At 47.1% G+C, this 13283-nt stretch overlaps 1 long non-coding RNA gene across 1 annotated transcript; it reads right to left on the bottom strand.

Annotated features, from left to right (window-relative positions):
• Positions 1-4220: 4220 nt before the first annotated feature.
• Positions 4221-11327, bottom strand: LOC132248515 (uncharacterized). The gene is made up of 3 exons (XR_009459713.1): positions 11009-11327; positions 7029-7133; positions 4221-5336 (listed from the first exon to the last, which is right to left on the bottom strand). It is a non-coding gene; the product is annotated as an uncharacterized LOC132248515 (long non-coding RNA).
• Between the last annotated feature and the right edge of the window lie 1956 nt (positions 11328-13283).

Below are 13283 nucleotides of genomic sequence, written 5' to 3'. Positions count from 1 at the left end.
ACTCCTTCCGTCTTTGGCCAGGGTACCCACAAATTGGTCCAGGTGGTAGGCATCCTGCCCCATGCCCAGCATGGTGTCCTTCTGCATCCACCATGCTCAATGACCCACGCATGAACTAAGGCCGAGGTAAGCCTAACTACTTGCCACCTGTCTTGTGGGTGCACACTGGATCGCGATACTGGGAGCCATAACAATTTCTTTCCAAAGGAAACACTGAAACCCATTGGACTGCATGGAAACAAGAGCTCTGCTCAGTCAGCTGCCTCACTGCTTTTGCTCAGCACCTTCAGGAGTTCATCAAGTCATCCTCAGAGACCTGGATATCTACCTTTTTGCCTGGGACCCCTGCACAAAAAGATGGGCCGAGTGTTCTGATGCTGGGATATTAGAGGCAGCCTTGGTTGAAAGTAGTACAGTCTGTCAGGAACAGTGTTTCACACCCATTTGCAGGAAGTGATACTGTAGCTGTTGTAGACCTTATGGACCAGCTGGGGAAGTCTGGCCTGACATCCCAAGCTCCTGGAAGATGATGAAGATGCCTGGGTAAGGGACTGCGCCAGAAGCCTGCACCAACCTGCATGTGGACACCGTGCTCTCTGGGTGCTGTTGTGGGTCACCAGCAGCAAAGTTGTGTTCAACAGCCCTCACTGGACATGAAAGCTTCCTGATTCAGACCAGTGACCCTTCCATTCACTGCCTAGTATGTGATCTGGGCCGAGTTGTAGCCCAGCATACTGTTTACACATATGGTAGAGCAAAGGATGATGGGCCTCCAGGGATGTAGAAGATCAGGCTCACTGTTTTTGTGGAGGAGCCAGGTTATTACCTTCTTCCAGGACTTGGGCATGCAGCCAAAACTTGCTTCAGCTAGCCAGATACATCAGCTCAAGGCAGTCTGGGTCCCACTTCCCTGCAGGCTGGACTCTGTGCCATCTTGGTCTGAAGCTGTAGTCCACATCTCACTCTGGCCTCCACCAGGAGCTTAGCCTCAAGCCCCTCTGCTGAGGGGAGTGGCAGAAGGGTTCCCGATGCAGTCATCACCCAGTGCCCTACAGGCCTGCTGCCTCTCAGTTGAGGACACCATTGTAGTAGGAAGTCTCTCCTGCAGGCACTGTATACAACATCCTGAGCCCAGTCAGATCTCACTGCATTGGGGCAGAGTGAGGCTCCAGGATCCAGAAGCAGACCAGCAACAGCAGTCTAGCAAGCCAGGGCCGTGGTCAGTAACTGGAGCCACAGAGTTACAGGTGCAGACTGTGGACCTTGCAAGAGCTGGTATTAGGGATACTATGTGCTTATGCTAGTCTAGATCAGCATGGTCTATGCACTAAGAAGCCACAGCCTGGGGAAACAGAAGGAAATCTCTTGGTCAAGGATACCATGAACTGGTCTGGTGGAAAAAGAAAAAAAAGTTGTTTCTTGGAAAGCACTAGTAGCAGTACCTTCTCATTTCATCTTTTGAGAAGATATTATTGTAAGCCTTACTTTTGCCACACTTGGCCATTTTCAAATCCTATGCCACACTACAGACATGTGGCTGAAGCACGAGATGTCTAACAGACTGTCTCTATCAGACCACCAAGCAAGCATTACAGGTGTGACCATCAGTTGATGTACTCATTTCTTCCTTTCCTTTACTGGCCAATGAAGCCAGAGCAAATGGAGCAAAGGCAACAAGACAACATGATCAAACAGATCATCCCAATGCAGATCATCAGCCCTTTGGCATGGAAAAGTTAGTAGCAGGAACTGATCTAACCAGATGCTTCTATTATAGCCAACATCTCTCTATGCATGCGTCAGGTTCCTTACAACAGTTCCCCTCCCCCTGTCCACATTTAAAAAAGCTAAAAACCAAAACACCCCACTAGCAGCTATGTCAGCACAGACCGTAAGCCAAGGTCAAAAGGAAACACGACAGTGACAGGCAGCACCAGCGTTCCATGATGGTATAGAAGAGACAGTTCTGGAAGGGAGGATTTTGCATCTTGCACAGGAAGGGGAAAACCCCACCTAACTGACACCTTTGCAATCCAAACAAGAACTGCTTTGGTTCAGTTGCAAAAAGTTCCAGAGAAACCAAGCAGTGTGAATAAGAAGGGGTCACAGCCTTTGTGATGGTACTGGAACAAGCCACCTCAAAACACAGGGCAGACTGAAGGGAAAGTTGGAGAACTTCCCAGATTCTAAGTCAGCTGCTGCCAGTGCGTGCTACCTCCCTCCCAAGTTCCCCCACGGTTTAAGCGAGGGTCTCTATTGCACTCTTGTGGGTTGTTGGACACGTACTGGAGCAAGCACGTGTTCTCTTGCTTCTGGTATGTGACAATAGGGCATCAGGCTGAAGATGCGTCACCTGCTGCTTCTCTCAACTGGGCAGTGATAGTTATGGGAACGGTGACTGTACCTTGAGTCTTTGTCCAAGCCTGCAAAAGAAGCCCTGATAGCAGAAGGGCTGTTGTCAGGCTGTGAAGAGATGAGGCAAGTCCCAAGGTTTGGGGAAAACAGGTGGCTGGCCCACTGCTGGGGAGAAGAGCAGTGCCATAGGACTCTGGTCCGCTGTTAAAGGCACCTGGGCTGGCTCTCCATCTTCCATTGCCTTAGTCGAGCAACAGCTGACAGGTCTTTGGTATATCTGCTCACAGAGGCTTCAAACTTCCTGTAGGCTTCAGACTTCCCACATCTCTTCATCCAGGTCACCAGCTTGGAAAGCCTCTTTTGGGCCTCACACTTCAGAACTTCTGCTTGGTGTCGGGCCTGAAGCTCTGGAGAGAGAGACACAAGGGTCTAAGTGGCATCAAGACAGTAGTTAAATGCTTACAAATGCAAAAGATGAAGGACCTATATGCCTATAAAGCTGAACGAGCCACAAGTTTTATTGCCCACAATTACTGCGATTCCCTTCACTGGTGATGGATAGAAGCTGTCAAGTCTGTTCTGTACCCAAGACCCAAAGCATCCCAACCAGGAGAACCATGAGCAAGCCTGGCGTACCAGAACAAGACAGATGCAAAGTTGCCATGTTGATCTGAAGTCCCCCCAAACACAGGGTTTCTGACTTGGGCTCATCCAAGCACCATTATAGGTGTGCACACACACACTACTGTAAATATCATTATATTCTCTTCCTTCAATGAGCACACACACACACACACACACACACACACACACACACACACACAGTCATGCCCCTGCCCCCACCCCAGCAAAAAGAGAAACTTAGCCTCCTTTGTTTATAAGGAAGGCAATACATGAGTGGACTGGGACGGGGGCTGTTCCAGGACAGCCCTAACCTGCAATACTATACAGCACCAAGCTGTGGACGTGTGATGCTGGTCTCAAGCTCCTGAACTAATCTGGGGAGCCCTTAGTGCAGTGATTCTCTACCAGGATGCTATAGCATGGCAGAGTGCCTTGAGATCCTCTCACAGCTGCCACAGGGGACCTCACAAGGTTGCACTGTTAAGCAAGCAAACATGCATCTCAGGAGAGAAATAGGTGCCACAGATTGCAGACAGGACAGCATCAAAAACATCCTGACCTCTTACCATCTTCCCTACTTCTTTTCAAGTAGGGAAAAACAATGAAGCGGGCTCTCTTGCCAAGAGTATAAAAACAAAAGCAGAAGAAAGAGCTGAGACATTTACTGAGGGATGCCTCGTGTCTGACAAGGCCAAGAGCCACTGCTGCCCCCGAGATGCTAGAGCTGCCACAAATTTTGAAGGCCCCAAGGTCTCAATATTTGATCCACACAATCTCAGGGGAAGTGGTGAAGCCTGTTGGATCACCATCAAGTCCTTCGACTCCACTGCATTCAAACATTGGCCGCTTCCTACACAGGGAACCAGCAGGCTCACTCGGAGGTAGGGCTGATTCTACTGACCGGGCTACAGAAGAGTTGCTCCATCCATGCGTCTGCCCCATTCTCCGAGATTGGGGACCAGGGATGAGAACGCGTTGGTTGAAATTTTAGCAGGCTGCATACAAACCCTATAATACATGCATGCAGGGCCAGTCACCTTCATAGGGTGTGGAGACAGTGTAAAAGAAGAGGAATTCAAGGTAGGTATTTCAGGGCAGCTCATGTCATACACTTGTGATTTGAAGAGAGCAGCTGGGTACTTGGTATCACTGGACTCCATGGGCAGTTACCTTGTCTGGTGCATTGCTCTATCAACACAATGAATATTTTTTCCCCACCAGTGATGAAGGAAATAAAAGCCTTACTACTATGCTAGGGGTCTTGAGATACGTTATTCAGTTTGTCAGCCTAGCAAAAACAGGAAAAGACATCCAGGCCCTGACTGCTCATCACATCAACCTTTGAGAAGATTACTATTGAATTTTACCAATTACACAAGACCAGCCTGCCCTAGCTGCACTGCTTGACAGATAGCAAGGGCTTGGGGGAGGAATAAGTTTCAGCACTGAAGACAACAGACCCGACAATCTATCAGAGTAGCACATTGCTTACAAAGAGACCACTTCCTTAGCAGGTTGCCTGTACTGAAGGTGGAGTTGTTGTGAGGACAAAAAAAAAAAAAAAACAAAACAAACCCTTCAGTCCTGAGAAATGGCTAAATTGACAGCCACCAAATTGTATTTCCAGGAGTCTGGCTCCCAAGGGGCTCATAGTAGCTAAACTATATCATGCTTTCATACTTGCCTTGAAAACCTGTGTTTACTTTACGAGTTGGCTCACTTCTCAGACGGGCCCCGATTGAGGTTCTGGACATCTCTGCTCAGGGCCATCATTCAAGTAGGACTGACAACCAATGTTCCCAAACCCTTAGAGGCAGGCAAGATGGTTACCATTCTCTTGCGGGAAGCTTAGCTCAAGGAAAGGCCACCACGCTGAAGAACAAGGAAGAACTGGCAAGCATTATCATGAGCTGTAGCTCACACAAAATTGTGAGCCAAGAGACCAATGTTAAAAGCATCACTGCACACCAATGAAGATGGTTTTCTTGGCAAATGTAGCTACGATACCAGGTGCTGGCAGAACTTGTGTCCCAACTACTGTTAATTACGAAGGGAAGACCAACCTGTTTTCAGAGGGTCATAGATGCACACATCTTCTCCATTATCCATGAAAACCTGGTTGCTTTTGTAGTACTGACCACATCAAAGCATGGAAAGAAGTCAGCTCCCACAAGTATCCTTGAAAGGGGCTTAATGAATCAAGCAATTCCAAAACACCTTTATTTGCCGTCTGGTTTCGAAGCTTCTAAAAGGTGTCCCAGCTATTTTTTTTCTTCATCTGGGTTTACTGCAGAAAAATAGGTTTCTTCTTGGGTGTTGTTTCTTCAAACAGAGCTGATACAGTCAGTCACACAGGTCTACAGAAATAGGTATCATGGGATTAATGATAAGACTGGGAGGTTCAGCACCATGCTTCCAACATGCCCAATTCGATACAGAGGATTACAGGCAAGCCAATGTCATTAAGAAAGATCATTTCACTGCCTTACTGAAACACTGGCTTGAAGCCCCATTCCTTGTTAAGAGACAGCATGTTGTTTCAGCAAAGGTTTCAAAACAGAGATTGTGTCCTATCCATAATCTAGAGGGACCAGTTTGACCCAAGTGGCATTTGAAGGAATTACTTGAAAGGCTGCCAGAAAGGAAGAGGGAAAAGCACCTTCTCTCTCACTCACTGCAGGGAGAAGGATGTAAGAATCAATGGCTTTAAGTTGCAAAGTAAGTTTAGGGTGGATATCTGGGAGAAAGCCACCGTGAGAAGCCAGCCAGTGGAACAGCCTGCCTAGGGAAGCTGTGGACTCTTCATCCCTGGAGGCATTCAAGAAGAGGTGGGGCAGCCACTGGGCGGGGATAATCTAGGCATACATATGCCCATTTTCTACTCTGGGTATTTTCCATGCTTGTGCTTTACCTGTTGCTCCCATCCCCATCTTCCACACCTCTTTTTTCTGCTGTGTATATCAGGGTGTTTCTAAGCCTCCCCAGAGGCATTGGGGGTTGGCTAAGCCAAGACTGGGGACTTCACCTGGAGTGTGCCAGTTCTCCTGCTAGGAGCAAAGCTGGAAGCTCCTGGATAAAGGCCTTTACCCCTCCACTCAGGGTCAGACACATGGGTCTCTAGGAAAGACTTTTACCCCAGGGTTAGATTGGTGTGGGCTGTGGGGCAGAGGGGTTGCCGCCTTCCTCTGTGTTGCAGGGCACAACCCTCTGGTCAGGATCTCTCCAGCCTGTATTGACACCACCTTCTAGGGGCAAGACATGGGCAGCCATGGCTCCCCTGCTTTACCTGTAGCAGGTCAGTGCATTAGGTCTGTGTTGAGGGTAGTCTCGTGTACAGATTAGATTATGGCTCAAAGGGATGGTCAGGGTAGGGATGTTCCAGCCACAAGCAGCAGGTTAGACTAGATGATCTCTGGAGTAACCTTCCAGCCCTTCACAAGTCTTCTCTCCAGTCAGACAAGACCAAGGAGGCTATTGGCTTAGGGAAAGAAACTAACATAATCAGCCAGCAACCTTATACCATGGAAGCGTCTCAACATGCCTCTCTCACTAGTCATTAGAAGATGGTTTCACCGTATTTTGATAGTCTTGTCCCTCGGCTGGTTCCTAACAAGACTAATGGAATTTCCAGTAGGGTCAAGAGTACAACCATGGCTGAACAGTTCCTTTTAAATGATCACTACTGGATCTCAAGGCATCTCATCCACGTATAGATCCTTGCACTTGCCTCAAATTGTGTAGGCATAGACTGAAGAGGTACCCATGTTTGCCTATGGTTATAACCTCCTTTGGTAAGCCCTCTTAGAGGGGGACTGTTCCATTACAAGCACTACACATCTTAGTCAAGTTGCCAGGACAGGTCACTTCCCATGAATTGAGTCATACGTCTGGTATAATGACTTCATCCATCATTACCAAATGAAGGGGGAGGAAGACTTGCTACCTGGAAGCATGCACCAGCTGATATTATCACCATGGGTGCCCTATAGCAACTTGAACCTTCACCTCAACAACTCACCCCTCCACATCATAACCTAGCTTGGTCTTACCATGCAGCCATACAGAAACAGTCACTGTCCTCCAAGCAGATCCACTGCAAGTTCCCGTTCCTCTTTGGATGCTCCAAGATCTTTCCTCTGTCCATGCCCTGGCAACTAAACACAGGAGAGAGAGGCTCAGAGAATATATAAGTCCTGGCCTTATACTCAAAACCCCCACCCTTGATTTGACCATATTAGAAACCGTCTGGAAAAAAAAATGGCCCAACTGACATGAAAGAAAGGAGGGAAGCGGCAGCACAGGATGAAGGTGAGATGTCCATCCTCTTCTAAGTGGTCACAGTCTGCAGAGAAGAGAGCTATAAAAATCTCCAGGTGTTTGGTGGAGTATCCATCCAGATGCTGATCTCAGGATGGTTGGGTTAATTCTCTTCTTGCTCAACTGTAGTGAGAGCATTCCCTGCCCTGGTTTAAGCTACGGGAACAACATTGACACTGAAGTAACACACACCACCTGAGAAGCTAGAAGAGAAACTGGGTTCGCTCTTGTAAAAGGCATTAATGGTCAGAGGTGTACGATAAGGATGTATTAGCTTTGCCTCACAAGCAGCACCAGGTTTTCTGCTGTCCTTCATCCTCTACAAGCTGATACTACAACTCACCCCCATGTGCAGAAGCTTGGAGCTCTAACCCCCTCCCCACCCCAGGATCATATAGACTGGAGGGATGCAATAGCTGAGAAAAGGCAGAACCGCCTCTCACATCTATTGGCAACACCCATTTTAAACCCTGCCAAACAGGAAGCTACTTAGTTGACCATCAGGCCATTGCCTTTTGTAGGGAGGTGCCATCTGCACTATGCCAAGCCTTGGTAAGGTGGCACACCTGGGGACACGGGACAAAATTAACCCCCAGTAAAGAGAAGATGCTACCAGAAGACAGTAGCTCACTCTGCAGGAACCCTGCTGATAAGTAGAGAGAGGATGCGTCACTGCTGTGTACTTCTGGGCAGCCGAGTTGTGCTCCCCTGGCAGCCAGCCAGGGCTACTCATTCCAAGATCTCCACTAGCTCCACAGCTAGCTCCGCTGGGGAAGAGAAGTCAATTTCAAGGGACTGTTACAACCCAGCCCTGCACAGGCAGACTACCTCCATATACAACCCTCACTCAACTGTTTCTTGCCCATGACAAGTCAACTTGACTTGTTCAACTCGCTGCAGGTTTCCTCCCTGCCATGCAAAGATGGTTGAAGAAGCATTTCTAATGAACTTCTTCCAGACTACGGAGATCACATATATCCCCTCAAGCTTTGCTCTTCCTCTCTCTGCTTGATGCAGAGCTCCTGCCTAGAACATTGCCTCCCCCAACTCCCGGCAGCCTAGTCAGCCACAGCAGCAGACAGCCCAGAGTTCGAAGGGCTGGCAAAGAATGCTCAGGAGAAATCCTGGCAAATACAACCTCACATCTGCAAATCCTTGTAAGGTAAGCCACACCCAATACTTCTTCAGCTACTGCTGAGAAGATAACTATATGCAAGTCTAGGCAGGCTTTGCTGGAGCAGCCAGAAAGGCTGTGGAGAGCCTCAGTGTCTTGTCCCAAGTTTGGTTAGGTCAGAATTGGACAGCCAAGCGTGGTGTGCACAGAACTAGGAAGAACAGAGATGACGAAACAGGCCAAGCAACTGGATTTCACAGAGCTTTGCTTTCTTTTCCAAGGCCGACAGATGATCTTGCATCCCAAAATGCATTTTAGCCCTGGCCTTTCAGGCCTTAATCCAGCCTTGCAAGTGTTCCTGACCACTTCTCCAGCACAGGCAAAAGATTCTGTCTCTCACCCTGATCTTCACATTGAACCCACATACCTACTTGTGCTACAATCTCTGGGGTAAGCAGAGTTCTGCAAGGTTGCATGAGCACAAGCAAGGACAACCCCAGGGGCTAACTAGTAGGGTGTTCATCATAGAGAAGAATCCAGTTGTCCTCTATTGATATGAAACCAGATGCCTTTATGTCCCCTATTTTTCACTTGGAGAGAAATAGAGGATATAAAGGCATCCGGTTTTGTATCAGTGGAAGACCGATTAGAGGACATCCTGGTTTTCTGCTAGGATGGCCACCCTACTTGCTACCCAGCTAACTAGCTTTACTCTCCCAGCTTCCACTAGCATAGAGCTCAAGCAAGTTCTGCTCCAAAGAGGGTGCCCCATCCCTTGCCTGGCATAAAGGCAGAGGTCAGCCATGCTGGTAGTTCACTGGTCAACAGTAGCCTGCTTAGCTACTACCAGAGATGGGTGCTACATAGGGCTTGGTACTGGTTAAAAACATTTCCCTCTTATTGTTAAGGAAGCATTTCAAGACTCAAAATGCCTCAGTGGATAGGAGTGGCCCTAACTCCAGGCAAGGGGAAGAGCCCTAAACAAATAAAACCAAAGCCAGAGAGAGCAGAAAACCAACAAGCAGCACCTTCCCTCCCACCCCCAAATATGCAACCCTGGGTCAACTCAGGCTTTCATGCAAGCACCATGCTTAAGCAAATACAGAGGAAGAACTTGATTTATCATCAGTGGCAAACCACTTCATCTCCACACACCACATGACATCTTTTGGAGCCCTAGAAATACCTGCTACAGTAGCAGTACTAAAATGGCTGAGCAACCTCCACACCCATCAGTCCCAATTTTCACATTTTAGCCCCTAGTTGGGCAGCCCTAAACAAGATGTTTCCAACCTGTAACATGAAGCATGGCTAGTTACATCTGGGTACCATGCTTCATATTTCTTAAGTGTGGTGGTTCTAAGGTCTAGGGGCACGGGACAGTAAATAATACTAAAACACAGCTTTGTGGGCCACATCACCCTGCTTTGGTCCATTCTAGCTCACAGGCTCTCCAGTCACAAAGCTGGTCACAGTAGCGTCCTAGTGATAGGACCTTATTACTTCACTTTAGGAGTACACTCAAGACTGCTTGGCATGACAGGGAGCAAGTGAGCTAGAGCCCTTACAGCATTAACTGCAGGGCAGTCATAGGCAGAAGATTTAGATTTGAGGGGCTGCTTGGACTGGAAGCTTTCATTCTACCCACTCCCTCAACTGCAGCAGCACCTGGGGAAAGACTACTGTGCCATCACAATCAACCATAAGAACAGGTATTGCTGGCCATGGACAACAAAAAAGGCAGACAGTTTCCAATACCATATGAACCACAAGTATCTAGGTGTACAAGCCCGTTGACAGCAATCTAGATCTCCTGGAATAGTTCAGAAGATCACCAGGATCATGGGCTATTGCTTTGAGCCTGTTCTGCATTTAAGCCTACACCGAGCTTTGGCCCTCCAGATGCTCCACTGTGTGCAGATCCTAAGCCCCCATTTTCCCTTCTTTAACCCTGAATGGCATCTAGCAACTCCAGAAAGGGTTAGTATGCAGAGGAGTCTAGTACACCTTGCAGCCACAGGTCTCAACCCACCTTATAAGCTTAGGAATTAAGCTTCTCAAGATATATGCATATGTAGTAACATGAGGAGCAAATGGAAGTACAGAAAGTCCAAAGCCAACTACACTAAACATACACAGGCTTTCCGAATCAGCTGCACAGAGCAAAGCATTTAGTTCAGCTCCTGGGGCTTCCAAAACCAGAGTTACACTGGAGGAGTGCTCCAACCAGTTCTGAAGCCACCTCCACTAAACCGAGTTGAAAACTGCTCATTGATACCGTCTAGACTGTTTTAGATACCTCCAATTGTCCCAACTTCTTTGCAAGAAGTAAGTTTCAAGACTCTTGTCAAGTTAAAAATCATACAGTTCAACATTAAGCATGCTGTAACTACAGAAGAGCCCAGAAGTACTCCTCCTTTCAAGAGGAGAAGCATCGAGTTGCCACAGCATACTTGGGCAGAACAGTTAGTGACAGTGACTAGAGTGACCAAACACCACATGTACAACTATTAAGAGAACAAGAAACAAGAGGCACTAGCACATGCACATTTTTCTAAACCAAGATAAACAAAATAAATATTTGAGAGCGCTACATACCAGCAGGCAAACACACGGTCCACACAGCTTTGAAGATATAGGAACTACAACTCCTGCAAACTGGGCTTGCCAAAACACAATCACATGTCTTTCCAAGCCCCTTAACACACCACCTATTTTAAGCCTCTCTCAGAAAAGAGGCAAACATAAAAACCCCAGTCCCTCAAATTTAACAAACAGAAACAGTGCCCTTCTAGATGCAAAACAAGCAACCACTTCCCCCGTATTAACTATAACAACAACCACAACCTTCCCCTTCATGCGCTCTCAGCTAGGCTCTTTCAACTGCGGGGGAGGGGGCGGGGTCCACCCCGTGGCCTGATCCTTTCCACCTGCACCTCATCAGCAATTAGGGCTGCCCGCACTTCTTAAGCTGCCTGATCCCTTTGGCGAATTGCACTGATACTTCTTGTTCCTTGTTTAAGGACCAAATCTGTGCTTAGTTTATTTTCTTTGTGAAATTTCTGAGCTGCACTTATACATTAGGCATTATTTGTTCTCTTGTTCAGTTCTGGCTAATATCAAACAACTTACAAATTAACTAATGACCTGCTTTAGTCTCATGGCATGATTTAGGTGAGCTGGTAATTGAAACACACTTTCTGACCACACAGTACAAGGGGCTAGGACCATCAGTCCACACTAGCAGGAGAAATAAACAGATTCCCAAGGTTCCCCCTATAGAAATAAGAAATTGCATAGGTGCAGCCCATCTGCCCCCCACTCTGCTACTGCTGGAGTGTCTCCCTTAGGCTAGTGCCCCATCACCCCCAAGAACATTAGTTAGCAGTTCCTACAGCGGGCCATTGCAAGGCTGTGGTTATCTACCACAGCTGAACACAATTAACCTCAGGGCTTTCACTGTAAATGTTCTGGACCAAAGCAATCAGCCTCCAAGTCTTTTCTACAAGAGGCTTCCACTCACTGGGGATCTGCCAGTTATGGCAACAAAGGCAATGCCAGGAAGTCTTTTCTTGTGATGCCAGATGTTTGTGCTGTAAGAAAGGAAGTGTTTTTAGATTTTCCAGTGAGAACATGGAGGTAGAAAAAGAGGGGAAAAAAAAGGTCTTTAGACTACTGAGACTGTATGCTTGTCTGCTCCTGTGCATGCAGCACCAGCAGAAACTGTTTTTAACAACTTTAATCTCATGAAATGGCCCAGCTGAGATGAACCTTCAACAACAGTGATCACTGAAACAGTTTAACCAGGTATCTCACAGCACAAACTCTGTAGCATAGAAATTTGCTTGCTTAGTCTGATGGTTCATATAAATGGTTTACGAACACTTAGTTTATCAGCATGTCATAGACAGGAGCAGTATGTGTTCTGGGAATTTATGAGTACATTAGTTGAAAGTGTTTTAAGTAGTTATAAGTACCACAACTCATTACCTTTTTTGATCTCAAATTGATTCTTTATTAAAACTTCTCTTAATAATTTCCTAATCCTCTGTAACTTAATTGTGGAAACTGTAATAGAAGCATTATGGCCCGAAGTGAATAAATCCAGTGAAGGGGTAATTTTTTCTGTTACCTGTAAAACAGAGGGCAGGAGTGAACAGGTGCTGGCAGAACTTGTGTCCCAACTACTGTTAACAAAGAAGGGAAGACCAATCTATTTTCAGAGACTTTCCTGAGGTTTTACTTACAACACACTTTCAGCATTGTCCACAGAAACTGATTGTAAAAATGACCTCTTTTTACCTGACTATGTGAGGGTCACTCTACTCATGTTTTCCATGCTTGACTCTGGTTATGTGCTAGAATGGCAACTAAGTGTATTCCTGATCTGCACCCTCATTAGTATGCATGCTTCAGGAGGGGGCTTCTCACACCTTTTCTCACTGTTTGTGGCCTTGGGTTTACTGCTCGAGGTCTAAAACAGGCTACTGTAAAGGGCAGGTGGATCAAGTTTTGTGTCCACTGGCCTTTTCTGCCAAATCAGTGACACCTGTAGGCACACACCAGTTGGTAACACAAAGTTAGACAAAGGTCACTGATGGGTCAGCCCTCCTCTAAGCAGTGCCAGGTCTGCAATGGGGTGACCCTTAGATTTAATAGAAAGCTGCTATGTACGTGGGAGAAAGAGGGGAGATCCCAGATAGGAGCCACTCACTTCCTGTGTGGTCTTTTTAAGTCAATAAAAATCCCTGTAGTGGGTCCAGGGCTACACCTGATACTTCCTGTTGCTAAATGAGCTGAAATTCTGTGCACTTGCAGGTGAGGGTAATCAGCGTCTGAAAGGCCTGGGGCTCCACAGAGAGGCTGAAGAGAG

This window comes from Alligator mississippiensis, chromosome 1, assembly GCF_030867095.1.
Source record: "Alligator mississippiensis isolate rAllMis1 chromosome 1, rAllMis1, whole genome shotgun sequence".
Taxonomy (NCBI): Eukaryota; Metazoa; Chordata; order Crocodylia; family Alligatoridae; genus Alligator; species Alligator mississippiensis.
Note: the sequence above shows the minus strand (reverse complement) of the source record. Positions and strands in the feature narration are given on the sequence as shown.